Source organism: Schistocerca americana, unplaced genomic scaffold (assembly GCF_021461395.2).
Source record: "Schistocerca americana isolate TAMUIC-IGC-003095 unplaced genomic scaffold, iqSchAmer2.1 HiC_scaffold_1637, whole genome shotgun sequence".
NCBI lineage: Eukaryota > Metazoa > Arthropoda > Insecta > Orthoptera > Acrididae > Schistocerca > Schistocerca americana.
Window position 1 is genome coordinate 1 of NW_025725725.1, and position 24,492 is coordinate 24,492.

The following is a 24,492-nucleotide window of genomic DNA, read 5'->3' on the forward strand; positions in this document are numbered from 1 at the left end:
TCACGATGCACAACTGTACATTGACTCATGTCCTTTACTGTTGTGCAATCGCTGCATGGGGCCGTTACTAATTAAACGTCGCCTAAATGCTGTCTGCAAACTTATCCCACTAAGCTCGTGACACACTATCGAAGACTGCTGACACACGATGCAACAACAAATTGCAGCAGTCGTTACGTCTCATACGTTGGAGCACAGAATTTACATGTTTTGTCGACACTCACGGGGCAATTGGAAAATTCGCAAGCATTTCGAATGCAATGTTTCCCACGTTTTCGCTCGTTTCACGGTTCCGTTGAAGACGTTCTTCACCACCTGACACAGAAAAAGGAACGCAGTCGGTAGGACTTTTTTGATTCTTTTGCTTCTAGGGGAGTTAGTTGTCTAGTGAGTTCCTCTTATGGCATGCACTAGACAACCAGTACAGCTACAGGAGAGAGTCATTTTTGTTGTCAGCGGTAGTTGCATTATCACCAACACAGAGCAATTCCATTGGCGTCGCATGAAATCGAATACCTGCCGAAACCCGGGATCGAACCAGGGACCTTTAGATCTTCAGTCTAACGCTCTCCCAACTGAGCTATTTCGGCTGACGTTGAACGTTGCTGTTTGCATGTGTTTGTTCACCTCTGCCTCGTTGCCAATTTCACAGTCACCTTCGTCTGATAAGACACAGGGACGCTGAAAGGCGAGCAGCCGATGCAGTGAAGTCCCACACACATTTCTTCTGCTTCCATCATCGTAACAAGCAAACATGTCGACTAGACTCGTGTAATATTCACTTCGCTGACTTCACGTGACGCCGCGCTGACGCTAGAAAACCCGTGCTATATCGATGCCAGGGGCAACTCATGTGCAGAGAACGACACAAGAAGGAGTGAGCCTCTCCACCGTATGAGAGGCAGTTTCTAGCAGATACACACGGTAAAACATTCGACTTGCGTTAGCTCATCAATTGCTACACGTCATCGTCTGCAAGCTAAAACGGACACATCTGCACTGCCCAGTAAGCCGGTGGGCGGCTGTGAGACGAGGAGATGAGCTGCGGCTTCTGGGCTCGACTGTAACGCTGCGCCCTGGATCAAATAACACTGCACATTGCTGGTGACGCACGTGTTTAGTAGTGACGCAACTGCTAGGATGCAGCTGAACGTCCATCTTTTGAGAGCGAGAAAATTTTCGCAGTCGGTAGGACTCGAACCTACGCTCCCAGAGGGAATCTGATTTCAAGTCAGACGCCTTAACCACTCGGCCACGACTGCCGGTGGCAGAAGCGACTCCCGACAAGTGAAACCGCCATCTTTAGAAGCAATCTGATGGCAGAAAACGGCGTGGCGTCACTCTATTCTGTAGGGTTTCCATTAGCTGTTACGACAGTGTGTCAATTTTCGCCTGGACGGGGGTTTGAACCCGAGACCCTTTGGTTGAAGGTCTAGCGCTCTACCGACTGAGCTGTCCGGTCCCTCGGGCGAGCGTTGTAGTGCATGCTACATGGTGTGCGAGTGATTCGCATGTTGTAATTACTGGCTTATGGCTCCAATGGCGACTTCACCGACTTCCCACTGACGCACCGCTGACGCTAGTTTTCTGTCGTCTTAAAACGATGGACATACCTCCAAGCAGCTGCGAGATCTTAAGAAAAGAAACGCTGCACCACCGCCTTTGCCGCACTCGAATGATTGAATTGCGATTCTTAAAAAGAAATGAATGTTCGCTCTGTCCAACACTTTCGAGCACATCTGTGTACTCACGATCTCAGCGACGGCTTTCTGCAGTCCCAGCGTCAGTGCGAGGTGAACCGATGGCCACAGTAAGCAGCGGTCGTCGCGAAACTCAGTATTCTTAAACGGAAACTTTCGTCTTGTTGAGAATGGCGTCACTGGTTTGCACCCGCATTCGCCCACGCATGTCACATGTGTGCGAAAATGTTTGCTCCTCTTTACGCAAAATCGTACGCAGCCGGTAGGATTCGAACCTACGCTCCCAGAGGGAATCTGATTTCGAGTCAGACGCCTTAACCACTCGGCCACGACTGCCGGTAGCGCGGTGTTGTCCCGACACATGCAACTGCTACCGTTTAAAGCACTGTGGTGTCAGAAAACGGCGTAGCTTCATTATTTTCCGTAGCGTTTCCACCGCTACCAGACGAATCGCTACCAAAGTATTAAAATTTCCGCCCGGACAGGGACTTGAACCCTGGACCCTTAGGTTAAAAGCCTAATGCTCTACCGACTGAGCTATCCGGGCTCACACGATACTGTGAAACCTCTCACGATGCACAACTGTACATTGACTCATGTCCTTTACTGTTGTGCAATCGCTGCATGGGGCCGTTACTAATTAAACGTCGCCTAAATGCTGTCTGCAAACTTATCCCACTAAGCTCGTGACACACTATCGAAGACTGCTGACACACGATGCAACAACAAATTGCAGCAGTCGTTACGTCTCATACGTTGGAGCACAGAATTTACATGTTTTGTCGACACTCACGGGGCAATTGGAAAATTCGCAAGCATTTCGAATGCAATGTTTCCCACGTTTTCGCTCGTTTCACGGTTCCGTTGAAGACGTTCTTCACCACCTGACACAGAAAAAGGAACGCAGTCGGTAGGACTTTTTTGATTCTTTTGCTTCTAGGGGAGTTAGTTGTCTAGTGAGTTCCTCTTATGGCATGCACTAGACAACCAGTACAGCTACAGGAGAGAGTCATTTTTGTTGTCAGCGGTAGTTGCATTATCACCAACACAGAGCAATTCCATTGGCGTCGCATGAAAACGAATACCTGCCGAAACCCGGGATCGAACCAGGGACCTTTAGATCTTCAGTCTAACGCTCTCCCAACTGAGCTATTTCGGCTGACGTTGAACGTTGCTGTTTGCATGTGTTTGTTCACCTCTGCCTCGTTGCCAATTTCACAGTCACCTTCGTCTGATAAGACACAGGGACGCTGAAAGGCGAGCAGCCGATGCAGTGAAGTCCCACACACATTTCTTCTGCTTCCATCATCGTAACAAGCAAACATGTCGACTAGACTCGTGTAATATTCACTTCGCTGACTTCACGTGACGCCGCGCTGACGCTAGAAAAACCGTGCTATATCGATGCCAGCCAGGGGCAACTCGTGTGCAGAGAACGAGACACAAGAAGGAGTGAGTCTCTACCGTATGAGAGGCAGTATCTAGCAGATACACACGGTAAAACATTCGACTTGCGTTAGCTCATCAATTGCTACACGTCATCGTCTGCAAGCTAAAACGGATACATCTGCACTGCCCAGTAAGCCGGTGGGCGGCTGTGAGACGAGGAGATGAGCTGCGGCTTCTGGGCTCGACTGTAACGCTGCGCCCTGGATCAAATAACACTGCACATTGCTGGTGACGCACGTGTTTAGTAGTGACGCAACTGCTAGGATGCAGCTGAACGTCCATCTTTTGAGAGCGAGAAAATTTTCGCAGTCGGTAGGACTCGAACCTACGCTCCCAGAGGGAATCTGATTTCAAGTCAGACGCCTTAACCACTCGGCCACGACTGCCGGTGGCAGAAGCGACTCCCGACAAGTGAAACCGCCATCTTTAGAAGCAATCTGATGGCAGAAAACGGCGTGGCGTCACTCTATTCTGTAGGGTTTCCATTAGCTGTTACGACAGTGTGTCAATTTTCGCCTGGACGGGGGTTTGAACCCGAGACCCTTTGGTTGAAGGTCTAGCGCTCTACCGACTGAGCTGTCCGGTCCCTCGGGCGAGCGTTGTAGTGCATGCTACATGGTGTGCGAGTGATTCGCATGTTGTAATTACTGGCTTATGGCTCCAATGGCGACTTCACCGACTTCCCACTGACGCACCGCTGACGCTAGTTTTCTGTCGTCTTAAAACGATGGACATACCTCCAAGCAGCTGCGAGATCTTAAGAAAAGAAACGCTGCACCACCGCCTTTGCCGCACTCGAATGATTGAATTGCGATTCTTAAAAAGAAATGAATGTTCGCTCTGTCCAACACTTTCGAGCACATCTGTGTACTCACGATCTCAGCGACGGCTTTCTGCAGTCCCAGCGTCAGTGCGAGGTGAACCGATGGCCACAGTAAGCAGCGGTCGTCGCGAAACTCAGTATTCTTAAACGGAAACTTTCGTCTTGTTGAGAATGGCGTCACTGGTTTGCACCCGCATTCGCCCACGCATGTCACATGTGTGCGAAAATGTTTGCTCCTCTTTACGCAAAATCGTACGCAGCCGGTAGGATTCGAACCTACGCTCCCAGAGGGAATCTGATTTCGAGTCAGACGCCTTAACCACTCGGCCACGACTGCCGGTAGCGCGGTGTTGTCCCGACACATGCAACTGCTACCGTTTAAAGCACTGTGGTGTCAGAAAACGGCGTAGCTTCATTATTTTCCGTAGCGTTTCCACCGCTACCAGACGAATCGCTACCAAAGTATTAAAATTTCCGCCCGGACAGGGACTTGAACCCTGGACCCTTAGGTTAAAAGCCTAATGCTCTACCGACTGAGCTATCCGGGCTCACACGATACTGTGAAACCTCTCACGATGCACAACTGTACATTGACTCATGTCCTTTACTGTTGTGCAATCGCTGCATGGGGCCGTTACTAATTAAACGTCGCCTAAATGCTGTCTGCAAACTTATCCCACTAAGCTCGTGACACACTATCGAAGACTGCTGACACACGATGCAACAACAAATTGCAGCAGTCGTTACGTCTCATACGTTGGAGCACAGAATTTACATGTTTTGTCGACACTCACGGGGCAATTGGAAAATTCGCAAGCATTTCGAATGCAATGTTTCCCACGTTTTCGCTCGTTTCACGGTTCCGTTGAAGACGTTCTTCACCACCTGACACAGAAAAAGGAACGCAGTCGGTAGGACTTTTTTGATTCTTTTGCTTCTAGGGGAGTTAGTTGTCTAGTGAGTTCCTCTTATGGCATGCACTAGACAACCAGTACAGCTACAGGAGAGAGTCATTTTTGTTGTCAGCGGTAGTTGCATTATCACCAACACAGAGCAATTCCATTGGCGTCGCATGAAATCGAATACCTGCCGAAACCCGGGATCGAACCAGGGACCTTTAGATCTTCAGTCTAACGCTCTCCCAACTGAGCTATTTCGGCTGACGTTGAACGTTGCTGTTTGCATGTGTTTGTTCACCTCTGCCTCGTTGCCAATTTCACAGTCACCTTCGTCTGATAAGACACAGGGACGCTGAAAGGCGAGCAGCCGATGCAGTGAAGTCCCACACACATTTCTTCTGCTTCCATCATCGTAACAAGCAAACATGTCGACTAGACTCGTGTAATATTCACTTCGCTGACTTCACGTGACGCCGCGCTGACGCTAGAAAACCCGTGCTATATCGATGCCAGGGGCAACTCATGTGCAGAGAACGACACAAGAAGGAGTGAGCCTCTCCACCGTATGAGAGGCAGTTTCTAGCAGATACACACGGTAAAACATTCGACTTGCGTTAGCTCATCAATTGCTACACGTCATCGTCTGCAAGCTAAAACGGACACATCTGCACTGCCCAGTAAGCCGGTGGGCGGCTGTGAGACGAGGAGATGAGCTGCGGCTTCTGGGCTCGACTGTAACGCTGCGCCCTGGATCAAATAACACTGCACATTGCTGGTGACGCACGTGTTTAGTAGTGACGCAACTGCTAGGATGCAGCTGAACGTCCATCTTTTGAGAGCGAGAAAATTTTCGCAGTCGGTAGGACTCGAACCTACGCTCCCAGAGGGAATCTGATTTCAAGTCAGACGCCTTAACCACTCGGCCACGACTGCCGGTGGCAGAAGCGACTCCCGACAAGTGAAACCGCCATCTTTAGAAGCAATCTGATGGCAGAAAACGGCGTGGCGTCACTCTATTCTGTAGGGTTTCCATTAGCTGTTACGACAGTGTGTCAATTTTCGCCTGGACGGGGGTTTGAACCCGAGACCCTTTGGTTGAAGGTCTAGCGCTCTACCGACTGAGCTGTCCGGTCCCTCGGGCGAGCGTTGTAGTGCATGCTACATGGTGTGCGAGTGATTCGCATGTTGTAATTACTGGCTTATGGCTCCAATGGCGACTTCACCGACTTCCCACTGACGCACCGCTGACGCTAGTTTTCTGTCGTCTTAAAACGATGGACATACCTCCAAGCAGCTGCGAGATCTTAAGAAAAGAAACGCTGCACCACCGCCTTTGCCGCACTCGAATGATTGAATTGCGATTCTTAAAAAGAAATGAATGTTCGCTCTGTCCAACACTTTCGAGCACATCTGTGTACTCACGATCTCAGCGACGGCTTTCTGCAGTCCCAGCGTCAGTGCGAGGTGAACCGATGGCCACAGTAAGCAGCGGTCGTCGCGAAACTCAGTATTCTTAAACGGAAACTTTCGTCTTGTTGAGAATGGCGTCACTGGTTTGCACCCGCATTCGCCCACGCATGTCACATGTGTGCGAAAATGTTTGCTCCTCTTTACGCAAAATCGTACGCAGCCGGTAGGATTCGAACCTACGCTCCCAGAGGGAATCTGATTTCGAGTCAGACGCCTTAACCACTCGGCCACGACTGCCGGTAGCGCGGTGTTGTCCCGACACATGCAACTGCTACCGTTTAAAGCACTGTGGTGTCAGAAAACGGCGTAGCTTCATTATTTTCCGTAGCGTTTCCACCGCTACCAGACGAATCGCTACCAAAGTATTAAAATTTCCGCCCGGACAGGGACTTGAACCCTGGACCCTTAGGTTAAAAGCCTAATGCTCTACCGACTGAGCTATCCGGGCTCACACGATACTGTGAAACCTCTCACGATGCACAACTGTACATTGACTCATGTCCTTTACTGTTGTGCAATCGCTGCATGGGGCCGTTACTAATTAAACGTCGCCTAAATGCTGTCTGCAAACTTATCCCACTAAGCTCGTGACACACTATCGAAGACTGCTGACACACGATGCAACAACAAATTGCAGCAGTCGTTACGTCTCATACGTTGGAGCACAGAATTTACATGTTTTGTCGACACTCACGGGGCAATTGGAAAATTCGCAAGCATTTCGAATGCAATGTTTCCCACGTTTTCGCTCGTTTCACGGTTCCGTTGAAGACGTTCTTCACCACCTGACACAGAAAAAGGAACGCAGTCGGTAGGACTTTTTTGATTCTTTTGCTTCTAGGGGAGTTAGTTGTCTAGTGAGTTCCTCTTATGGCATGCACTAGACAACCAGTACAGCTACAGGAGAGAGTCATTTTTGTTGTCAGCGGTAGTTGCATTATCACCAACACAGAGCAATTCCATTGGCGTCGCATGAAAACGAATACCTGCCGAAACCCGGGATCGAACCAGGGACCTTTAGATCTTCAGTCTAACGCTCTCCCAACTGAGCTATTTCGGCTGACGTTGAACGTTGCTGTTTGCATGTGTTTGTTCACCTCTGCCTCGTTGCCAATTTCACAGTCACCTTCGTCTGATAAGACACAGGGACGCTGAAAGGCGAGCAGCCGATGCAGTGAAGTCCCACACACATTTCTTCTGCTTCCATCATCGTAACAAGCAAACATGTCGACTAGACTCGTGTAATATTCACTTCGCTGACTTCACGTGACGCCGCGCTGACGCTAGAAAAACCGTGCTATATCGATGCCAGCCAGGGGCAACTCGTGTGCAGAGAACGAGACACAAGAAGGAGTGAGTCTCTACCGTATGAGAGGCAGTATCTAGCAGATACACACGGTAAAACATTCGACTTGCGTTAGCTCATCAATTGCTACACGTCATCGTCTGCAAGCTAAAACGGATACATCTGCACTGCCCAGTAAGCCGGTGGGCGGCTGTGAGACGAGGAGATGAGCTGCGGCTTCTGGGCTCGACTGTAACGCTGCGCCCTGGATCAAATAACACTGCACATTGCTGGTGACGCACGTGTTTAGTAGTGACGCAACTGCTAGGATGCAGCTGAACGTCCATCTTTTGAGAGCGAGAAAATTTTCGCAGTCGGTAGGACTCGAACCTACGCTCCCAGAGGGAATCTGATTTCAAGTCAGACGCCTTAACCACTCGGCCACGACTGCCGGTGGCAGAAGCGACTCCCGACAAGTGAAACCGCCATCTTTAGAAGCAATCTGATGGCAGAAAACGGCGTGGCGTCACTCTATTCTGTAGGGTTTCCATTAGCTGTTACGACAGTGTGTCAATTTTCGCCTGGACGGGGGTTTGAACCCGAGACCCTTTGGTTGAAGGTCTAGCGCTCTACCGACTGAGCTGTCCGGTCCCTCGGGCGAGCGTTGTAGTGCATGCTACATGGTGTGCGAGTGATTCGCATGTTGTAATTACTGGCTTATGGCTCCAATGGCGACTTCACCGACTTCCCACTGACGCACCGCTGACGCTAGTTTTCTGTCGTCTTAAAACGATGGACATACCTCCAAGCAGCTGCGAGATCTTAAGAAAAGAAACGCTGCACCACCGCCTTTGCCGCACTCGAATGATTGAATTGCGATTCTTAAAAAGAAATGAATGTTCGCTCTGTCCAACACTTTCGAGCACATCTGTGTACTCACGATCTCAGCGACGGCTTTCTGCAGTCCCAGCGTCAGTGCGAGGTGAACCGATGGCCACAGTAAGCAGCGGTCGTCGCGAAACTCAGTATTCTTAAACGGAAACTTTCGTCTTGTTGAGAATGGCGTCACTGGTTTGCACCCGCATTCGCCCACGCATGTCACATGTGTGCGAAAATGTTTGCTCCTCTTTACGCAAAATCGTACGCAGCCGGTAGGATTCGAACCTACGCTCCCAGAGGGAATCTGATTTCGAGTCAGACGCCTTAACCACTCGGCCACGACTGCCGGTAGCGCGGTGTTGTCCCGACACATGCAACTGCTACCGTTTAAAGCACTGTGGTGTCAGAAAACGGCGTAGCTTCATTATTTTCCGTAGCGTTTCCACCGCTACCAGACGAATCGCTACCAAAGTATTAAAATTTCCGCCCGGACAGGGACTTGAACCCTGGACCCTTAGGTTAAAAGCCTAATGCTCTACCGACTGAGCTATCCGGGCTCACACGATACTGTGAAACCTCTCACGATGCACAACTGTACATTGACTCATGTCCTTTACTGTTGTGCAATCGCTGCATGGGGCCGTTACTAATTAAACGTCGCCTAAATGCTGTCTGCAAACTTATCCCACTAAGCTCGTGACACACTATCGAAGACTGCTGACACACGATGCAACAACAAATTGCAGCAGTCGTTACGTCTCATACGTTGGAGCACAGAATTTACATGTTTTGTCGACACTCACGGGGCAATTGGAAAATTCGCAAGCATTTCGAATGCAATGTTTCCCACGTTTTCGCTCGTTTCACGGTTCCGTTGAAGACGTTCTTCACCACCTGACACAGAAAAAGGAACGCAGTCGGTAGGACTTTTTTGATTCTTTTGCTTCTAGGGGAGTTAGTTGTCTAGTGAGTTCCTCTTATGGCATGCACTAGACAACCAGTACAGCTACAGGAGAGAGTCATTTTTGTTGTCAGCGGTAGTTGCATTATCACCAACACAGAGCAATTCCATTGGCGTCGCATGAAAACGAATACCTGCCGAAACCCGGGATCGAACCAGGGACCTTTAGATCTTCAGTCTAACGCTCTCCCAACTGAGCTATTTCGGCTGACGTTGAACGTTGCTGTTTGCATGTGTTTGTTCACCTCTGCCTCGTTGCCAATTTCACAGTCACCTTCGTCTGATAAGACACAGGGACGCTGAAAGGCGAGCAGCCGATGCAGTGAAGTCCCACACACATTTCTTCTGCTTCCATCATCGTAACAAGCAAACATGTCGACTAGACTCGTGTAATATTCACTTCGCTGACTTCACGTGACGCCGCGCTGACGCTAGAAAAACCGTGCTATATCGATGCCAGCCAGGGGCAACTCGTGTGCAGAGAACGAGACACAAGAAGGAGTGAGTCTCTACCGTATGAGAGGCAGTATCTAGCAGATACACACGGTAAAACATTCGACTTGCGTTAGCTCATCAATTGCTACACGTCATCGTCTGCAAGCTAAAACGGATACATCTGCACTGCCCAGTAAGCCGGTGGGCGGCTGTGAGACGAGGAGATGAGCTGCGGCTTCTGGGCTCGACTGTAACGCTGCGCCCTGGATCAAATAACACTGCACATTGCTGGTGACGCACGTGTTTAGTAGTGACGCAACTGCTAGGATGCAGCTGAACGTCCATCTTTTGAGAGCGAGAAAATTTTCGCAGTCGGTAGGACTCGAACCTACGCTCCCAGAGGGAATCTGATTTCAAGTCAGACGCCTTAACCACTCGGCCACGACTGCCGGTGGCAGAAGCGACTCCCGACAAGTGAAACCGCCATCTTTAGAAGCAATCTGATGGCAGAAAACGGCGTGGCGTCACTCTATTCTGTAGGGTTTCCATTAGCTGTTACGACAGTGTGTCAATTTTCGCCTGGACGGGGGTTTGAACCCGAGACCCTTTGGTTGAAGGTCTAGCGCTCTACCGACTGAGCTGTCCGGTCCCTCGGGCGAGCGTTGTAGTGCATGCTACATGGTGTGCGAGTGATTCGCATGTTGTAATTACTGGCTTATGGCTCCAATGGCGACTTCACCGACTTCCCACTGACGCACCGCTGACGCTAGTTTTCTGTCGTCTTAAAACGATGGACATACCTCCAAGCAGCTGCGAGATCTTAAGAAAAGAAACGCTGCACCACCGCCTTTGCCGCACTCGAATGATTGAATTGCGATTCTTAAAAAGAAATGAATGTTCGCTCTGTCCAACACTTTCGAGCACATCTGTGTACTCACGATCTCAGCGACGGCTTTCTGCAGTCCCAGCGTCAGTGCGAGGTGAACCGATGGCCACAGTAAGCAGCGGTCGTCGCGAAACTCAGTATTCTTAAACGGAAACTTTCGTCTTGTTGAGAATGGCGTCACTGGTTTGCACCCGCATTCGCCCACGCATGTCACATGTGTGCGAAAATGTTTGCTCCTCTTTACGCAAAATCGTACGCAGCCGGTAGGATTCGAACCTACGCTCCCAGAGGGAATCTGATTTCGAGTCAGACGCCTTAACCACTCGGCCACGACTGCCGGTAGCGCGGTGTTGTCCCGACACATGCAACTGCTACCGTTTAAAGCACTGTGGTGTCAGAAAACGGCGTAGCTTCATTATTTTCCGTAGCGTTTCCACCGCTACCAGACGAATCGCTACCAAAGTATTAAAATTTCCGCCCGGACAGGGACTTGAACCCTGGACCCTTAGGTTAAAAGCCTAATGCTCTACCGACTGAGCTATCCGGGCTCACACGATACTGTGAAACCTCTCACGATGCACAACTGTACATTGACTCATGTCCTTTACTGTTGTGCAATCGCTGCATGGGGCCGTTACTAATTAAACGTCGCCTAAATGCTGTCTGCAAACTTATCCCACTAAGCTCGTGACACACTATCGAAGACTGCTGACACACGATGCAACAACAAATTGCAGCAGTCGTTACGTCTCATACGTTGGAGCACAGAATTTACATGTTTTGTCGACACTCACGGGGCAATTGGAAAATTCGCAAGCATTTCGAATGCAATGTTTCCCACGTTTTCGCTCGTTTCACGGTTCCGTTGAAGACGTTCTTCACCACCTGACACAGAAAAAGGAACGCAGTCGGTAGGACTTTTTTGATTCTTTTGCTTCTAGGGGAGTTAGTTGTCTAGTGAGTTCCTCTTATGGCATGCACTAGACAACCAGTACAGCTACAGGAGAGAGTCATTTTTGTTGTCAGCGGTAGTTGCATTATCACCAACACAGAGCAATTCCATTGGCGTCGCATGAAATCGAATACCTGCCGAAACCCGGGATCGAACCAGGGACCTTTAGATCTTCAGTCTAACGCTCTCCCAACTGAGCTATTTCGGCTGACGTTGAACGTTGCTGTTTGCATGTGTTTGTTCACCTCTGCCTCGTTGCCAATTTCACAGTCACCTTCGTCTGATAAGACACAGGGACGCTGAAAGGCGAGCAGCCGATGCAGTGAAGTCCCACACACATTTCTTCTGCTTCCATCATCGTAACAAGCAAACATGTCGACTAGACTCGTGTAATATTCACTTCGCTGACTTCACGTGACGCCGCGCTGACGCTAGAAAACCCGTGCTATATCGATGCCAGGGGCAACTCATGTGCAGAGAACGACACAAGAAGGAGTGAGCCTCTCCACCGTATGAGAGGCAGTTTCTAGCAGATACACACGGTAAAACATTCGACTTGCGTTAGCTCATCAATTGCTACACGTCATCGTCTGCAAGCTAAAACGGACACATCTGCACTGCCCAGTAAGCCGGTGGGCGGCTGTGAGACGAGGAGATGAGCTGCGGCTTCTGGGCTCGACTGTAACGCTGCGCCCTGGATCAAATAACACTGCACATTGCTGGTGACGCACGTGTTTAGTAGTGACGCAACTGCTAGGATGCAGCTGAACGTCCATCTTTTGAGAGCGAGAAAATTTTCGCAGTCGGTAGGACTCGAACCTACGCTCCCAGAGGGAATCTGATTTCAAGTCAGACGCCTTAACCACTCGGCCACGACTGCCGGTGGCAGAAGCGACTCCCGACAAGTGAAACCGCCATCTTTAGAAGCAATCTGATGGCAGAAAACGGCGTGGCGTCACTCTATTCTGTAGGGTTTCCATTAGCTGTTACGACAGTGTGTCAATTTTCGCCTGGACGGGGGTTTGAACCCGAGACCCTTTGGTTGAAGGTCTAGCGCTCTACCGACTGAGCTGTCCGGTCCCTCGGGCGAGCGTTGTAGTGCATGCTACATGGTGTGCGAGTGATTCGCATGTTGTAATTACTGGCTTATGGCTCCAATGGCGACTTCACCGACTTCCCACTGACGCACCGCTGACGCTAGTTTTCTGTCGTCTTAAAACGATGGACATACCTCCAAGCAGCTGCGAGATCTTAAGAAAAGAAACGCTGCACCACCGCCTTTGCCGCACTCGAATGATTGAATTGCGATTCTTAAAAAGAAATGAATGTTCGCTCTGTCCAACACTTTCGAGCACATCTGTGTACTCACGATCTCAGCGACGGCTTTCTGCAGTCCCAGCGTCAGTGCGAGGTGAACCGATGGCCACAGTAAGCAGCGGTCGTCGCGAAACTCAGTATTCTTAAACGGAAACTTTCGTCTTGTTGAGAATGGCGTCACTGGTTTGCACCCGCATTCGCCCACGCATGTCACATGTGTGCGAAAATGTTTGCTCCTCTTTACGCAAAATCGTACGCAGCCGGTAGGATTCGAACCTACGCTCCCAGAGGGAATCTGATTTCGAGTCAGACGCCTTAACCACTCGGCCACGACTGCCGGTAGCGCGGTGTTGTCCCGACACATGCAACTGCTACCGTTTAAAGCACTGTGGTGTCAGAAAACGGCGTAGCTTCATTATTTTCCGTAGCGTTTCCACCGCTACCAGACGAATCGCTACCAAAGTATTAAAATTTCCGCCCGGACAGGGACTTGAACCCTGGACCCTTAGGTTAAAAGCCTAATGCTCTACCGACTGAGCTATCCGGGCTCACACGATACTGTGAAACCTCTCACGATGCACAACTGTACATTGACTCATGTCCTTTACTGTTGTGCAATCGCTGCATGGGGCCGTTACTAATTAAACGTCGCCTAAATGCTGTCTGCAAACTTATCCCACTAAGCTCGTGACACACTATCGAAGACTGCTGACACACGATGCAACAACAAATTGCAGCAGTCGTTACGTCTCATACGTTGGAGCACAGAATTTACATGTTTTGTCGACACTCACGGGGCAATTGGAAAATTCGCAAGCATTTCGAATGCAATGTTTCCCACGTTTTCGCTCGTTTCACGGTTCCGTTGAAGACGTTCTTCACCACCTGACACAGAAAAAGGAACGCAGTCGGTAGGACTTTTTTGATTCTTTTGCTTCTAGGGGAGTTAGTTGTCTAGTGAGTTCCTCTTATGGCATGCACTAGACAACCAGTACAGCTACAGGAGAGAGTCATTTTTGTTGTCAGCGGTAGTTGCATTATCACCAACACAGAGCAATTCCATTGGCGTCGCATGAAATCGAATACCTGCCGAAACCCGGGATCGAACCAGGGACCTTTAGATCTTCAGTCTAACGCTCTCCCAACTGAGCTATTTCGGCTGACGTTGAACGTTGCTGTTTGCATGTGTTTGTTCACCTCTGCCTCGTTGCCAATTTCACAGTCACCTTCGTCTGATAAGACACAGGGACGCTGAAAGGCGAGCAGCCGATGCAGTGAAGTCCCACACACATTTCTTCTGCTTCCATCATCGTAACAAGCAAACATGTCGACTAGACTCGTGTAATATTCACTTCGCTGACTTCACGTGACGCCGCGCTGACGCTAGAAAACCCGTGCTATATCGATGCCAGGGGCAACTCATGTGCAGAGAACGACACAAGAAGGAGTGAGCCTCTCCACCGTATGAGAGGCAGTTTCTAGCAGATACACACGGTAAAACATTCGACTTGCGTTAGCTCATCAATTGCTACACGTCATCGTCTGCAAGCTAAAACGGACACATCTGCACTGCCCAGTAAGCCGGTGGGCGGCTGTGAGACGAGGAGATGAGCTGCGGCTTCTGGGCTCGACTGTAACGCTGCGCCCTGGATCAAATAACACTGCACATTGCTGGTGACGCACGTGTTTAGTAGTGACGCAACTGCTAGGATGCAGCTGAACGTCCATCTTTTGAGAGCGAGAAAATTTTCGCAGTCGGTAGGACTCGAACCTACGCTCCCAGAGGGAATCTGATTTCAAGTCAGACGCCTTAACCACTCGGCCACGACTGCCGGTGGCAGAAGCGACTCCCGACAAGTGAAACCGCCATCTTTAGAAGCAATCTGATGGCAGAAAACGGCGTGGCGTCACTCTATTCTGTAGGGTTTCCATTAGCTGTTACGACAGTGTGTCAATTTTCGCCTGGACGGGGGTTTGAACCCGAGACCCTTTGGTTGAAGGTCTAGCGCTCTACCGACTGAGCTGTCCGGTCCCTCGGGCGAGCGTTGTAGTGCATGCTACATGGTGTGCGAGTGATTCGCATGTTGTAATTACTGGCTTATGGCTCCAATGGCGACTTCACCGACTTCCCACTGACGCACCGCTGACGCTAGTTTTCTGTCGTCTTAAAACGATGGACATACCTCCAAGCAGCTGCGAGATCTTAAGAAAAGAAACGCTGCACCACCGCCTTTGCCGCACTCGAATGATTGAATTGCGATTCTTAAAAAGAAATGAATGTTCGCTCTGTCCAACACTTTCGAGCACATCTGTGTACTCACGATCTCAGCGACGGCTTTCTGCAGTCCCAGCGTCAGTGCGAGGTGAACCGATGGCCACAGTAAGCAGCGGTCGTCGCGAAACTCAGTATTCTTAAACGGAAACTTTCGTCTTGTTGAGAATGGCGTCACTGGTTTGCACCCGCATTCGCCCACGCATGTCACATGTGTGCGAAAATGTTTGCTCCTCTTTACGCAAAATCGTACGCAGCCGGTAGGATTCGAACCTACGCTCCCAGAGGGAATCTGATTTCGAGTCAGACGCCTTAACCACTCGGCCACGACTGCCGGTAGCGCGGTGTTGTCCCGACACATGCAACTGCTACCGTTTAAAGCACTGTGGTGTCAGAAAACGGCGTAGCTTCATTATTTTCCGTAGCGTTTCCACCGCTACCAGACGAATCGCTACCAAAGTATTAAAATTTCCGCCCGGACAGGGACTTGAACCCTGGACCCTTAGGTTAAAAGCCTAATGCTCTACCGACTGAGCTATCCGGGCTCACACGATACTGTGAAACCTCTCACGATGCACAACTGTACATTGACTCATGTCCTTTACTGTTGTGCAATCGCTGCATGGGGCCGTTACTAATTAAACGTCGCCTAAATGCTGTCTGCAAACTTATCCCACTAAGCTCGTGACACACTATCGAAGACTGCTGACACACGATGCAACAACAAATTGCAGCAGTCGTTACGTCTCATACGTTGGAGCACAGAATTTACATGTTTTGTCGACACTCACGGGGCAATTGGAAAATTCGCAAGCATTTCGAATGCAATGTTTCCCACGTTTTCGCTCGTTTCACGGTTCCGTTGAAGACGTTCTTCACCACCTGACACAGAAAAAGGAACGCAGTCGGTAGGACTTTTTTGATTCTTTTGCTTCTAGGGGAGTTAGTTGTCTAGTGAGTTCCTCTTATGGCATGCACTAGACAACCAGTACAGCTACAGGAGAGAGTCATTTTTGTTGTCAGCGGTAGTTGCATTATCACCAACACAGAGCAATTCCATTGGCGTCGCATGAAATCGAATACCTGCCGAAACCCGGGATCGAACCAGGGACCTTTAGATCTTCAGTCTAACGCTCTCCCAACTGAGCTATTTCGGCTGACGTTGAACGTTGCTGTTTGCATGTGTTTGTTCACCTCTGCCTCGTTGCCAATTTCACAGTCACCTTCGTCTGATAAGACACAGGGACGCTGAAAGGCGAGCAGCCGATGCAGTGAAGTCCCACACACATTTCTTCTGCTTCCATCATCGTAACAAGCAAACATGTCGACTAGACTCGTGTAATATTCACTTCGCTGACTTCACGTGACGCCGCGCTGACGCTAGAAAACCCGTGCTATATCGATGCCAGGGGCAACTCATGTGCAGAGAACGACACAAGAAGGAGTGAGCCTCTCCACCGTATGAGAGGCAGTTTCTAGCAGATACACACGGTAAAACATTCGACTTGCGTTAGCTCATCAATTGCTACACGTCATCGTCTGCAAGCTAAAACGGACACATCTGCACTGCCCAGTAAGCCGGTGGGCGGCTGTGAGACGAGGAGATGAGCTGCGGCTTCTGGGCTCGACTGTAACGCTGCGCCCTGGATCAAATAACACTGCACATTGCTGGTGACGCACGTGTTTAGTAGTGACGCAACTGCTAGGATGCAGCTGAACGTCCATCTTTTGAGAGCGAGAAAATTTTCGCAGTCGGTAGGACTCGAACCTACGCTCCCAGAGGGAATCTGATTTCAAGTCAGACGCCTTAACCACTCGGCCACGACTGCCGGTGGCAGAAGCGACTCCCGACAAGTGAAACCGCCATCTTTAGAAGCAATCTGATGGCAGAAAACGGCGTGGCGTCACTCTATTCTGTAGGGTTTCCATTAGCTGTTACGACAGTGTGTCAATTTTCGCCTGGACGGGGGTTTGAACCCGAGACCCTTTGGTTGAAGGTCTAGCGCTCTACCGACTGAGCTGTCCGGTCCCTCGGGCGAGCGTTGTAGTGCATGCTACATGGTGTGCGAGTGATTCGCATGTTGTAATTACTGGCTTATGGCTCCAATGGCGACTTCACCGACTTCCCACTGACGCACCGCTGACGCTAGTTTTCTGTCGTCTTAAAACGATGGACATACCTCCAAGCAGCTGCGAGATCTTAAGAAAAGAAACGCTGCACCACCGCCTTTGCCGCACTCGAATGATTGAATTGCGATTCTTAAAAAGAAATGAATGTTCGCTCTGTCCAACACTTTCGAGCACATCTGTGTACTCACGATCTCAGCGACGGCTTTCTGCAGTCCCAGCGTCAGTGCGAGGTGAACCGATGGCCACAGTAAGCAGCGGTCGTCGCGAAACTCAGTATTCTTAAACGGAAACTTTCGTCTTGTTGAGAATGGCGTCACTGGTTTGCACCCGCATTCGCCCACGCATGTCACATGTGTGCGAAAATGTTTGCTCCTCTTTACGCAAAATCGTACGCAGCCGGTAGGATTCGAACCTACGCTCCCAGAGGGAATCTGATTTCGAGTCAGACGCCTTAACCACTCGGCCACGACTGCCGGTAGCGCGGTGTTGTCCCGACACATGCAACTGCTACCGTTTAAAGCACTGTGGTGTCAGAAAACGGCGTAGCTTCATTATTTTCCGTAGCGTTTCCACCGCTACCAGACGAATCGCTACCAAAGTATTAAAATTTCCGCCCGGACAGGGACTTGAACCCTGGACCCTTAGGTTAAAAGCCTAATGCTCTACCGACTGAGCTATCCGGGCTCACACGATACTGTGAAACCTCTCACGATGCACAACTGTACATTGACTCATGTCCTTTACTGTTGTGCAATCGCTGCATGGGGCCGTTACTAATTAAACGTCGCCTAAATGCTGTCTGCAAACTTATCCCACTAAGCTCGTGACACACTATCGAAGACTGCTGACACACGATGCAACAACAAATTGCAGCAGTCGTTACGTCTCATACGTTGGAGCACAGAATTTACATGTTTTGTCGACACTCACGGGGCAATTGGAAAATTCGCAAGCATTTCGAATGCAATGTTTCCCACGTTTTCGCTCGTTTCACGGTTCCGTTGAAGACGTTCTTCACCACCTGACACAGAAAAAGGAACGCAGTCGGTAGGACTTTTTTGATTCTTTTGCTTCTAGGGGAGTTAGTTGTCTAGTGAGTTCCTCTTATGGCATGCACTAGACAACCAGTACAGCTACAGGAGAGAGTCATTTTTGTTGTCAGCGGTAGTTGCATTATCACCAACACAGAGCAATTCCATTGGCGTCGCATGAAATCGAATACCTGCCGAAACCCGGGATCGAACCAGGGACCTTTAGATCTTCAGTCTAACGCTCTCCCAACTGAGCTATTTCGGCTGACGTTGAACGTTGCTGTTTGCATGTGTTTGTTCACCTCTGCCTCGTTGCCAATTTCACAGTCACCTTCGTCTGATAAGACACAGGGACGCTGAAAGGCGAGCAGCCGATGCAGTGAAGTCCCACACACATTTCTTCTGCTTCCATCATCGTAACAAGCAAACATGTCGACTAGACTCGTGTAATATTCACTTCGCTGACTTCACGTGACGCCGCGCTGACGCTAGAAAACCCGTGCTATATCGATGCCAGGGGCAACTCATGTGCAGAGAACGACACAAGAAGGAGTGAGCCTCTCCACCGTATGAGAGGCAGTTTCTAGCAGATACACACGGTAAAACATTCGACTTGCGTTAGCTCATCAATTGCTACACGTCATCGTCTGCAAGCTAAAACGGACACATCTGCACTGCCCAGTAAGCCGGTGGGCGGCTGTGAGACGAGGAGATGAGCTGCGGCTTCTGGGCTCGACTGTAACGCTGCGCCCTGGATCAAATAACACTGCACATTGCTGGTGACGCACGTGTTTAGTAGTGACGCAACTGCTAGGATGCAGCTGAACGTCCATCTTTTGAGAGCGAGAAAATTTTCGCAGTCGGTAGGACTCGAACCTACGCTCCCAGAGGGAATCTGATTTCAAGTCAGACGCCTTAACCACTCGGCCACGACTGCCGGTGGCAGAAGCGACTCCCGACAAGTGAAACCGCCATCTTTAGAAGCAATCTGATGGCAGAAAACGGCGTGGCGTCACTCTATTCTGTAGGGTTTCCATTAGCTGTTACGACAGTGTGTCAATTTTCGCCTGGACGGGGGTTTGAACCCGAGACCCTTTGGTTGAAGGTCTAGCGCTCTACCGACTGAGCTGTCCGGTCCCTCGGGCGAGCGTTGTAGTGCATGCTACATGGTGTGCGAGTGATTCGCATGTTGTAATTACTGGCTTATGGCTCCAATGGCGACTTCACCGACTTCCCACTGACGCACCGCTGACGCTAGTTTTCTGTCGTCTTAAAACGATGGACATACCTCCAAGCAGCTGCGAGATCTTAAGAAAAGAAACGCTGCACCACCGCCTTTGCCGCACTCGAATGATTGAATTGCGATTCTTAAAAAGAAATGAATGTTCGCTCTGTCCAACACTTTCGAGCACATCTGTGTACTCACGATCTCAGCGACGGCTTTCTGCAGTCCCAGCGTCAGTGCGAGGTGAACCGATGGCCACAGTAAGCAGCGGTCGTCGCGAAACTCAGTATTCTTAAACGGAAACTTTCGTCTTGTTGAGAATGGCGTCACTGGTTTGCACCCGCATTCGCCCACGCATGTCACATGTGTGCGAAAATGTTTGCTCCTCTTTACGCAAAATCGTACGCAGCCGGTAGGATTCGAACCTACGCTCCCAGAGGGAATCTGATTTCGAGTCAGACGCCTTAACCACTCGGCCACGACTGCCGGTAGCGCGGTGTTGTCCCGACACATGCAACTGCTACCGTTTAAAGCACTGTGGTGTCAGAAAACGGCGTAGCTTCATTATTTTCCGTAGCGTTTCCACCGCTACCAGACGAATCGCTACCAAAGTATTAAAATTTCCGCCCGGACAGGGACTTGAACCCTGGACCCTTAGGTTAAAAGCCTAATGCTCTACCGACTGAGCTATCCGGGCTCACACGATACTGTGAAACCTCTCACGATGCACAACTGTACATTGACTCATGTCCTTTACTGTTGTGCAATCGCTGCATGGGGCCGTTACTAATTAAACGTCGCCTAAATGCTGTCTGCAAACTTATCCCACTAAGCTCGTGACACACTATCGAAGACTGCTGACACACGATGCAACAACAAATTGCAGCAGTCGTTACGTCTCATACGTTGGAGCACAGAATTTACATGTTTTGTCGACACTCACGGGGCAATTGGAAAATTCGCAAGCATTTCGAATGCAATGTTTCCCACGTTTTCGCTCGTTTCACGGTTCCGTTGAAGACGTTCTTCACCACCTGACACAGAAAAAGGAACGCAGTCGGTAGGACTTTTTTGATTCTTTTGCTTCTAGGGGAGTTAGTTGTCTAGTGAGTTCCTCTTATGGCATGCACTAGACAACCAGTACAGCTACAGGAGAGAGTCATTTTTGTTGTCAGCGGTAGTTGCATTATCACCAACACAGAGCAATTCCATTGGCGTCGCATGAAATCGAATACCTGCCGAAACCCGGGATCGAACCAGGGACCTTTAGATCTTCAGTCTAACGCTCTCCCAACTGAGCTATTTCGGCTGACGTTGAACGTTGCTGTTTGCATGTGTTTGTTCACCTCTGCCTCGTTGCCAATTTCACAGTCACCTTCGTCTGATAAGACACAGGGACGCTGAAAGGCGAGCAGCCGATGCAGTGAAGTCCCACACACATTTCTTCTGCTTCCATCATCGTAACAAGCAAACATGTCGACTAGACTCGTGTAATATTCACTTCGCTGACTTCACGTGACGCCGCGCTGACGCTAGAAAACCCGTGCTATATCGATGCCAGGGGCAACTCATGTGCAGAGAACGACACAAGAAGGAGTGAGCCTCTCCACCGTATGAGAGGCAGTTTCTAGCAGATACACACGGTAAAACATTCGACTTGCGTTAGCTCATCAATTGCTACACGTCATCGTCTGCAAGCTAAAACGGACACATCTGCACTGCCCAGTAAGCCGGTGGGCGGCTGTGAGACGAGGAGATGAGCTGCGGCTTCTGGGCTCGACTGTAACGCTGCGCCCTGGATCAAATAACACTGCACATTGCTGGTGACGCACGTGTTTAGTAGTGACGCAACTGCTAGGATGCAGCTGAACGTCCATCTTTTGAGAGCGAGAAAATTTTCGCAGTCGGTAGGACTCGAACCTACGCTCCCAGAGGGAATCTGATTTCAAGTCAGACGCCTTAACCACTCGGCCACGACTGCCGGTGGCAGAAGCGACTCCCGACAAGTGAAACCGCCATCTTTAGAAGCAATCTGATGGCAGAAAACGGCGTGGCGTCACTCTATTCTGTAGGGTTTCCATTAGCTGTTACGACAGTGTGTCAATTTTCGCCTGGACGGGGGTTTGAACCCGAGACCCTTTGGTTGAAGGTCTAGCGCTCTACCGACTGAGCTGTCCGGTCCCTCGGGCGAGCGTTGTAGTGCATGCTACATGGTGTGCGAGTGATTCGCATGTTGTAATTACTGGCTTATGGCTCCAATGGCGACTTCACCGACTTCCCACTGACGCACCGCTGACGCTAGTTTTCTGTCGTCTTAAAACGATGGACATACCTCCAAGCAGCTGCGAGATCTTAAGAAAAGAAACGCTGCACCACCGCCTTTGCCGCACTCGAATGATTGAATTGCGATTCTTAAAAAGAAATGAATGTTCGCTCTGTCCAACACTTTCGAGCACATCTGTGTACTCACGATCTCAGCGACGGCTTTCTGCAGTCCCAGCGTCAGTGCGAGGTGAACCGATGGCCACAGTAAGCAGCGGTCGTCGCGAAACTCAGTATTCTTAAACGGAAACTTTCGTCTTGTTGAGAATGGCGTCACTGGTTTGCACCCGCATTCGCCCACGCATGTCACATGTGTGCGAAAATGTTTGCTCCTCTTTACGCAAAATCGTACGCAGCCGGTAGGATTCGAACCTACGCTCCCAGAGGGAATCTGATTTCGAGTCAGACGCCTTAACCACTCGGCCACGACTGCCGGTAGCGCGGTGTTGTCCCGACACATGCAACTGCTACCGTTTAAAGCACTGTGGTGTCAGAAAACGGCGTAGCTTCATTATTTTCCGTAGCGTTTCCACCGCTACCAGACGAATCGCTACCAAAGTATTAAAATTTCCGCCCGGACAGGGACTTGAACCCTGGACCCTTAGGTTAAAAGCCTAATGCTCTACCGACTGAGCTATCCGGGCTCACACGATACTGTGAAACCTCTCACGATGCACAACTGTACATTGACTCATGTCCTTTACTGTTGTGCAATCGCTGCATGGGGCCGTTACTAATTAAACGTCGCCTAAATGCTGTCTGCAAACTTATCCCACTAAGCTCGTGACACACTATCGAAGACTGCTGACACACGATGCAACAACAAATTGCAGCAGTCGTTACGTCTCATACGTTGGAGCACAGAATTTACATGTTTTGTCGACACTCACGGGGCAATTGGAAAATTCGCAAGCATTTCGAATGCAATGTTTCCCACGTTTTCGCTCGTTTCACGGTTCCGTTGAAGACGTTCTTCACCACCTGACACAGAAAAAGGAACGCAGTCGGTAGGACTTTTTTGATTCTTTTGCTTCTAGGGGAGTTAGTTGTCTAGTGAGTTCCTCTTATGGCATGCACTAGACAACCAGTACAGCTACAGGAGAGAGTCATTTTTGTTGTCAGCGGTAGTTGCATTATCACCAACACAGAGCAATTCCATTGGCGTCGCATGAAATCGAATACCTGCCGAAACCCGGGATCGAACCAGGGACCTTTAGATCTTCAGTCTAACGCTCTCCCAACTGAGCTATTTCGGCTGACGTTGAACGTTGCTGTTTGCATGTGTTTGTTCACCTCTGCCTCGTTGCCAATTTCACAGTCACCTTCGTCTGATAAGACACAGGGACGCTGAAAGGCGAGCAGCCGATGCAGTGAAGTCCCACACACATTTCTTCTGCTTCCATCATCGTAACAAGCAAACATGTCGACTAGACTCGTGTAATATTCACTTCGCTGACTTCACGTGACGCCGCGCTGACGCTAGAAAACCCGTGCTATATCGATGCCAGGGGCAACTCATGTGCAGAGAACGACACAAGAAGGAGTGAGCCTCTCCACCGTATGAGAGGCAGTTTCTAGCAGATACACACGGTAAAACATTCGACTTGCGTTAGCTCATCAATTGCTACACGTCATCGTCTGCAAGCTAAAACGGACACATCTGCACTGCCCAGTAAGCCGGTGGGCGGCTGTGAGACGAGGAGATGAGCTGCGGCTTCTGGGCTCGACTGTAACGCTGCGCCCTGGATCAAATAACACTGCACATTGCTGGTGACGCACGTGTTTAGTAGTGACGCAACTGCTAGGATGCAGCTGAACGTCCATCTTTTGAGAGCGAGAAAATTTTCGCAGTCGGTAGGACTCGAACCTACGCTCCCAGAGGGAATCTGATTTCAAGTCAGACGCCTTAACCACTCGGCCACGACTGCCGGTGGCAGAAGCGACTCCCGACAAGTGAAACCGCCATCTTTAGAAGCAATCTGATGGCAGAAAACGGCGTGGCGTCACTCTATTCTGTAGGGTTTCCATTAGCTGTTACGACAGTGTGTCAATTTTCGCCTGGACGGGGGTTTGAACCCGAGACCCTTTGGTTGAAGGTCTAGCGCTCTACCGACTGAGCTGTCCGGTCCCTCGGGCGAGCGTTGTAGTGCATGCTACATGGTGTGCGAGTGATTCGCATGTTGTAATTACTGGCTTATGGCTCCAATGGCGACTTCACCGACTTCCCACTGACGCACCGCTGACGCTAGTTTTCTGTCGTCTTAAAACGATGGACATACCTCCAAGCAGCTGCGAGATCTTAAGAAAAGAAACGCTGCACCACCGCCTTTGCCGCACTCGAATGATTGAATTGCGATTCTTAAAAAGAAATGAATGTTCGCTCTGTCCAACACTTTCGAGCACATCTGTGTACTCACGATCTCAGCGACGGCTTTCTGCAGTCCCAGCGTCAGTGC

General features: G+C 50.1%; 42 non-coding genes across 42 annotated transcripts; all 42 read right to left on the bottom strand.

Annotated features, from left to right (window-relative positions):
* Positions 1 to 517: 517 nt before the first annotated feature.
* Positions 518 to 590, bottom strand: Trnaf-gaa. The gene has a single exon. It is a non-coding gene; the product is annotated as a tRNA-Phe (tRNA).
* Positions 591 to 1,180: 590 nt separating this feature from the next.
* Positions 1,181 to 1,262, bottom strand: Trnas-uga. Its single transcript has one exon. It is a non-coding gene; the product is annotated as a tRNA-Ser (tRNA).
* Positions 1,263 to 1,954: 692 nt separating this feature from the next.
* Trnas-cga lies at positions 1,955 to 2,036 on the bottom strand. The gene has a single exon. It is a non-coding gene; the product is annotated as a tRNA-Ser (tRNA).
* Positions 2,037 to 2,174: 138 nt separating this feature from the next.
* Trnak-uuu lies at positions 2,175 to 2,247 on the bottom strand. Its single transcript has one exon. It is a non-coding gene; the product is annotated as a tRNA-Lys (tRNA).
* Positions 2,248 to 2,786: 539 nt separating this feature from the next.
* Positions 2,787 to 2,859, bottom strand: Trnaf-gaa. The gene has a single exon. It is a non-coding gene; the product is annotated as a tRNA-Phe (tRNA).
* A 594-nt stretch (positions 2,860 to 3,453) lies between these two features.
* On the bottom strand, positions 3,454 to 3,535 carry Trnas-uga. The gene has a single exon. It is a non-coding gene; the product is annotated as a tRNA-Ser (tRNA).
* Positions 3,536 to 4,227: 692 nt separating this feature from the next.
* Positions 4,228 to 4,309, bottom strand: Trnas-cga. Its single transcript has one exon. It is a non-coding gene; the product is annotated as a tRNA-Ser (tRNA).
* Positions 4,310 to 4,447: 138 nt separating this feature from the next.
* On the bottom strand, positions 4,448 to 4,520 carry Trnak-uuu. The gene has a single exon. It is a non-coding gene; the product is annotated as a tRNA-Lys (tRNA).
* Positions 4,521 to 5,059: 539 nt separating this feature from the next.
* Trnaf-gaa lies at positions 5,060 to 5,132 on the bottom strand. Its single transcript has one exon. It is a non-coding gene; the product is annotated as a tRNA-Phe (tRNA).
* Positions 5,133 to 5,722: 590 nt separating this feature from the next.
* On the bottom strand, positions 5,723 to 5,804 carry Trnas-uga. The gene has a single exon. It is a non-coding gene; the product is annotated as a tRNA-Ser (tRNA).
* Positions 5,805 to 6,496: 692 nt separating this feature from the next.
* Positions 6,497 to 6,578, bottom strand: Trnas-cga. Its single transcript has one exon. It is a non-coding gene; the product is annotated as a tRNA-Ser (tRNA).
* A 138-nt stretch (positions 6,579 to 6,716) lies between these two features.
* Positions 6,717 to 6,789, bottom strand: Trnak-uuu. The gene has a single exon. It is a non-coding gene; the product is annotated as a tRNA-Lys (tRNA).
* A 539-nt stretch (positions 6,790 to 7,328) lies between these two features.
* On the bottom strand, positions 7,329 to 7,401 carry Trnaf-gaa. Its single transcript has one exon. It is a non-coding gene; the product is annotated as a tRNA-Phe (tRNA).
* Positions 7,402 to 7,995: 594 nt separating this feature from the next.
* On the bottom strand, positions 7,996 to 8,077 carry Trnas-uga. The gene has a single exon. It is a non-coding gene; the product is annotated as a tRNA-Ser (tRNA).
* A 692-nt stretch (positions 8,078 to 8,769) lies between these two features.
* Trnas-cga lies at positions 8,770 to 8,851 on the bottom strand. The gene has a single exon. It is a non-coding gene; the product is annotated as a tRNA-Ser (tRNA).
* Positions 8,852 to 8,989: 138 nt separating this feature from the next.
* On the bottom strand, positions 8,990 to 9,062 carry Trnak-uuu. Its single transcript has one exon. It is a non-coding gene; the product is annotated as a tRNA-Lys (tRNA).
* Positions 9,063 to 9,601: 539 nt separating this feature from the next.
* Positions 9,602 to 9,674, bottom strand: Trnaf-gaa. The gene has a single exon. It is a non-coding gene; the product is annotated as a tRNA-Phe (tRNA).
* A 594-nt stretch (positions 9,675 to 10,268) lies between these two features.
* Positions 10,269 to 10,350, bottom strand: Trnas-uga. The gene has a single exon. It is a non-coding gene; the product is annotated as a tRNA-Ser (tRNA).
* Positions 10,351 to 11,042: 692 nt separating this feature from the next.
* On the bottom strand, positions 11,043 to 11,124 carry Trnas-cga. Its single transcript has one exon. It is a non-coding gene; the product is annotated as a tRNA-Ser (tRNA).
* A 138-nt stretch (positions 11,125 to 11,262) lies between these two features.
* Positions 11,263 to 11,335, bottom strand: Trnak-uuu. Its single transcript has one exon. It is a non-coding gene; the product is annotated as a tRNA-Lys (tRNA).
* Positions 11,336 to 11,874: 539 nt separating this feature from the next.
* Positions 11,875 to 11,947, bottom strand: Trnaf-gaa. Its single transcript has one exon. It is a non-coding gene; the product is annotated as a tRNA-Phe (tRNA).
* A 590-nt stretch (positions 11,948 to 12,537) lies between these two features.
* Trnas-uga lies at positions 12,538 to 12,619 on the bottom strand. The gene has a single exon. It is a non-coding gene; the product is annotated as a tRNA-Ser (tRNA).
* Positions 12,620 to 13,311: 692 nt separating this feature from the next.
* On the bottom strand, positions 13,312 to 13,393 carry Trnas-cga. The gene has a single exon. It is a non-coding gene; the product is annotated as a tRNA-Ser (tRNA).
* A 138-nt stretch (positions 13,394 to 13,531) lies between these two features.
* On the bottom strand, positions 13,532 to 13,604 carry Trnak-uuu. The gene has a single exon. It is a non-coding gene; the product is annotated as a tRNA-Lys (tRNA).
* A 539-nt stretch (positions 13,605 to 14,143) lies between these two features.
* Trnaf-gaa lies at positions 14,144 to 14,216 on the bottom strand. Its single transcript has one exon. It is a non-coding gene; the product is annotated as a tRNA-Phe (tRNA).
* Positions 14,217 to 14,806: 590 nt separating this feature from the next.
* Trnas-uga lies at positions 14,807 to 14,888 on the bottom strand. The gene has a single exon. It is a non-coding gene; the product is annotated as a tRNA-Ser (tRNA).
* A 692-nt stretch (positions 14,889 to 15,580) lies between these two features.
* On the bottom strand, positions 15,581 to 15,662 carry Trnas-cga. Its single transcript has one exon. It is a non-coding gene; the product is annotated as a tRNA-Ser (tRNA).
* Positions 15,663 to 15,800: 138 nt separating this feature from the next.
* Positions 15,801 to 15,873, bottom strand: Trnak-uuu. Its single transcript has one exon. It is a non-coding gene; the product is annotated as a tRNA-Lys (tRNA).
* Positions 15,874 to 16,412: 539 nt separating this feature from the next.
* On the bottom strand, positions 16,413 to 16,485 carry Trnaf-gaa. The gene has a single exon. It is a non-coding gene; the product is annotated as a tRNA-Phe (tRNA).
* Positions 16,486 to 17,075: 590 nt separating this feature from the next.
* Positions 17,076 to 17,157, bottom strand: Trnas-uga. The gene has a single exon. It is a non-coding gene; the product is annotated as a tRNA-Ser (tRNA).
* Positions 17,158 to 17,849: 692 nt separating this feature from the next.
* Positions 17,850 to 17,931, bottom strand: Trnas-cga. The gene has a single exon. It is a non-coding gene; the product is annotated as a tRNA-Ser (tRNA).
* A 138-nt stretch (positions 17,932 to 18,069) lies between these two features.
* On the bottom strand, positions 18,070 to 18,142 carry Trnak-uuu. Its single transcript has one exon. It is a non-coding gene; the product is annotated as a tRNA-Lys (tRNA).
* Positions 18,143 to 18,681: 539 nt separating this feature from the next.
* Positions 18,682 to 18,754, bottom strand: Trnaf-gaa. Its single transcript has one exon. It is a non-coding gene; the product is annotated as a tRNA-Phe (tRNA).
* Positions 18,755 to 19,344: 590 nt separating this feature from the next.
* On the bottom strand, positions 19,345 to 19,426 carry Trnas-uga. The gene has a single exon. It is a non-coding gene; the product is annotated as a tRNA-Ser (tRNA).
* Positions 19,427 to 20,118: 692 nt separating this feature from the next.
* On the bottom strand, positions 20,119 to 20,200 carry Trnas-cga. Its single transcript has one exon. It is a non-coding gene; the product is annotated as a tRNA-Ser (tRNA).
* Positions 20,201 to 20,338: 138 nt separating this feature from the next.
* Trnak-uuu lies at positions 20,339 to 20,411 on the bottom strand. The gene has a single exon. It is a non-coding gene; the product is annotated as a tRNA-Lys (tRNA).
* Positions 20,412 to 20,950: 539 nt separating this feature from the next.
* On the bottom strand, positions 20,951 to 21,023 carry Trnaf-gaa. Its single transcript has one exon. It is a non-coding gene; the product is annotated as a tRNA-Phe (tRNA).
* Positions 21,024 to 21,613: 590 nt separating this feature from the next.
* Trnas-uga lies at positions 21,614 to 21,695 on the bottom strand. Its single transcript has one exon. It is a non-coding gene; the product is annotated as a tRNA-Ser (tRNA).
* Positions 21,696 to 22,387: 692 nt separating this feature from the next.
* On the bottom strand, positions 22,388 to 22,469 carry Trnas-cga. The gene has a single exon. It is a non-coding gene; the product is annotated as a tRNA-Ser (tRNA).
* Positions 22,470 to 22,607: 138 nt separating this feature from the next.
* Positions 22,608 to 22,680, bottom strand: Trnak-uuu. The gene has a single exon. It is a non-coding gene; the product is annotated as a tRNA-Lys (tRNA).
* Positions 22,681 to 23,219: 539 nt separating this feature from the next.
* Trnaf-gaa lies at positions 23,220 to 23,292 on the bottom strand. The gene has a single exon. It is a non-coding gene; the product is annotated as a tRNA-Phe (tRNA).
* Positions 23,293 to 23,882: 590 nt separating this feature from the next.
* Trnas-uga lies at positions 23,883 to 23,964 on the bottom strand. The gene has a single exon. It is a non-coding gene; the product is annotated as a tRNA-Ser (tRNA).
* Positions 23,965 to 24,492: the final 528 nt, after the last annotated feature.